Here is a 3,661-nt window from a genome sequence, read left to right on the forward strand (position 1 = left end):
TTAGTAGTTACGTACGTACGTACGTACGTACGTACGTACGTACCGTACCGTACCGTACCGTACCGTACGTACCGTCTACTACCTCTCTCCCTCTCTCTCTCTCTCTCTCTCTCTCTCTCTCTCTCTCTCTCTCTCTCTCTCTCTCTCTCTCTCTCTCGCATGTGATATTTATCCCACAAGGATGCACGGTGACGCGTGCAATTTCCGATGGAAGCGAGAACTCGCCGCCAACGTGATTTAAAGGTTAAGCCGAGGTTGGCCGCGCGCGCGGTCGGCCAATCGACCGTAAGGGCTCCGTGGTTAAACTTAAATCAGACCTGCATTTAAGCCGGTCTCGATCGCCGGTCGAGCGCTTGTTACATTCAATTCTCGCATCTGGAGGGCCGATTAGGACATTCAGTGTCCAACGACAATTTCAGCTCTGTCTAGCTACATTTGTCAACGAATGAATTATAGGAATAAAGATGTTGGGAATATATATAAAAATATCTTGATATCAATAAAAATCTGATTGTAATAAAAACAAATATTATATCAAGTGTTATATCAAATTTAAAAAAACTATTGATATATAATGTCCATTACTATCAGTGTAGATACTTAATTTTAATCTTGATTTAATTTATTCTTATTTTTAATTCTTAAAATTAGAGAAAAGTAAAAAATAAATTAAATTGAGATTAAAGTTAATTCACATTGATAAAAACGGACATAGAGATAATAATGCTGGTGTAATAATCAGTGCTGGAAAAAATTGAAATAAAATCAATAGAAATATTTATTTAAAGGATGAATCTATAAAAAATACTATTTGAAATAAGTATTTTGCGTAGTAAATATATAAAAAGGGCAAATAGTATTTAATATTTACATTAACATTTACTTGAAACAAAATATTTATTTGATATTTTGCTACTTCATGGTTAAATAAATTCTTTTATTTTCTATTTTCTATTTTTTATTATTTATTATTTTTTATTATTTTCTATTTCTTAACAATACAAAATAGAAAATAATATATTAATAAAATAAAAACATGTTGTGCTCTTGGGTTAGATACATCTCGACAAATGATTCGGAAGCCGCGGAAACTGCACTCATATTACTTTATTAATGTTGCAATTTATGTTGCAAACAGCTAGATAACCAATGATAACCTATGTATCTATGAAGCATGTGCTATTTTTTATTTTGTTTTTATTTTCCGTTTTTTACGAGTATATCTGTTAAGAAAATAGAAAATAGAAGAAGTTATATAACAATGAAATTTCGAAATGTCAATCGAATATTTTCAAGTAAATGTAAATAATAAATACTATTTTTATATTTAACAAAATACTTTAATAGTATTTTAAAGACGTATCCTTTAAATAAATATTTCTATTAAATCCATTTCAATTTTTTCCCTGCACCAAAAATATGTATTTACTATCTTCTATTTCAATTATTTTTAAGATAATATTATATTTCACTAATATACATAAAAAAATATCATTTTATTATTAAGAAAAGTGATTACTCATTTTACTTTTTTTCTTTTAAGTAACAATTATCTTTAACAAAAATTATTTTCTTAATAATAGTTTTAAAATTTATTTATTACATATTAAAAAAAAATCTCATTATGCATTTAAAACAAGAATTTATGTTTTAAAGAATATTATAAAATTTTATTGAAAAAATGACTTTATATGATAAGCAAATCGAATTTGTTTTAATTTAATGATCTTGATTAAAGTATTAAATATTACTATGATCGATTCAAAATATGTTTTGAATAAATTTGATGCTTGTGATAAATTTATAATAAATTTCTTCGGTGTATAAAGTTTTGAAAGAAATATTTAAAACAGCAGTAGATATTTAATATTTGACTGCAGTACGTATTTTTCTGTGTGTCAGATTTGAAAAATCTGCAGACTACGCTACATTTTTAGTAGTTTCATTCAATATAGTGTATATTGCAACTATATACACACAGAATGTATTAAAGAAACCAACTGAGTGTTTCAAATCATAAATTCTATATTTTAAATTCCAGATTTTTTTTAGATTTTTAATATTCTATATTCTATTCTAAATAATAATTACATCAATTAAGTAAGAAAAATCTCAAACTTTTGACTGCGTTAAAGTTAGATATAACTAAAATAATAACTATAAATCACACATATGTATGTGTCGCATGGTAACGCGGCGAGCATGTAGATAAGAGGATGCTATCGTTTTATTGAGATATATATTTCGACAAGATTTCAATTCTATCTTGGTCGTGCATTACCTTATTTCTTATATATTTTTCAGTGATATAAATGCAAATTTAGGCTTAGAAAGTTAATAAAGGAAATATCGAATACGACACTTACAATACTCTTCCATTTGCGCGATTAAATACTCCGTAAAATGCTCCATCAGTCAAATTCGAAAGCACATAAATTATGGTTAACGCAAGAAAGCCATGTCGGTCTCAGACACATAATGTAGAAGATAAAACAATCCTTCCTCGAGGAGGGTTTCTCCTTCGGATGCGATTAGCTGGTTACGCCCTTCTGATAGGAAAACAAAGCCTGCTTCGAAAGGGTTCTTCCCTCATTTTCCACGAATTACTAATAGTTACAGCGAACACACAGGTATGGTCAGAACATACAAACGACAATTAACGATTGTAGACTCTTCATAATTTTAATAATCATGTGAATGTACTGATCAATGGCTAATAATCGATGCAAGTAACAGCCAATCGTGTTGCTATGCAATGACATCAATATCAATAGCAACCTAATATAAAGGATGAGCACGTTTCTGATGTTCTTGACATTATTTAAAGAATATTTTTATGCACGATCGTGTCAGGTAGTTGAAAAAAAAACTTTAAGATCTTATTTTAAGATAACTGCTCGATTAAACATTTGTTAACTAAATATTTTCAAATAAAAATATTACGTAAAGTAACCATCTTCAATTTTTTCCGGAATAGTTTTTGTCATCTTTACATTACATGCCTTTTGGGTTCTTTCCACCATGGTAATTATCGCCTTTAATGGAGGTTTCTTTTTAAGACAGCTGCTGATGTAAAAAGCTGTTAACTAAATATTTTACTTTACGCAAAGTAATCATTTTCAATTTTCTCGAAATAGTCTTCTTCTCTTCTCTTTTTTTACTCCTTTCTACCACTTTCGATAATTAATCACGTTTAATAGGGGTTTCTTTATCGAGGGACAGTCAATAATGACATCTGCCAAACAAATAACAATATCAAGGACATCTCACGTCTATTTCTACCACTGCAAACTTTAATCTTGGTTTAATCTACTCTTCATGCTTTTTTTAGTTTTTAGAACTAGAAAAAAATAATAGAGAGTCAATTGAATCAAGATGAAAAATAAAACTGCATTAGTGGAAACATCTCAAGGTGTTTTGTACGAATGTCCATTCAAGGTATAAAAAAATCTCATTACCTTATCACGAAACCAATCACACTTATTCGTTATCATTTGCAAGTGTGGTAATAACATGATAGTAACAACGATCAATGTCAGGAACGTCCCCCATCGCGTATAAATGTAACGCCCCCATGCAAGCGAGACGCTCTCTCTCTCTCTCTCTCTCTCTCTCTCTCTCTCTCTCTCTCTCTCTCTCTCTCTCTCTACGTCTACTACTC

The sequence above is a fragment of the Atta cephalotes genome, assembly GCF_000143395.1.
Source record: "Atta cephalotes unplaced genomic scaffold scaffold00002, whole genome shotgun sequence".
Classification (NCBI taxonomy): domain Eukaryota; kingdom Metazoa; phylum Arthropoda; class Insecta; order Hymenoptera; family Formicidae; genus Atta; species Atta cephalotes.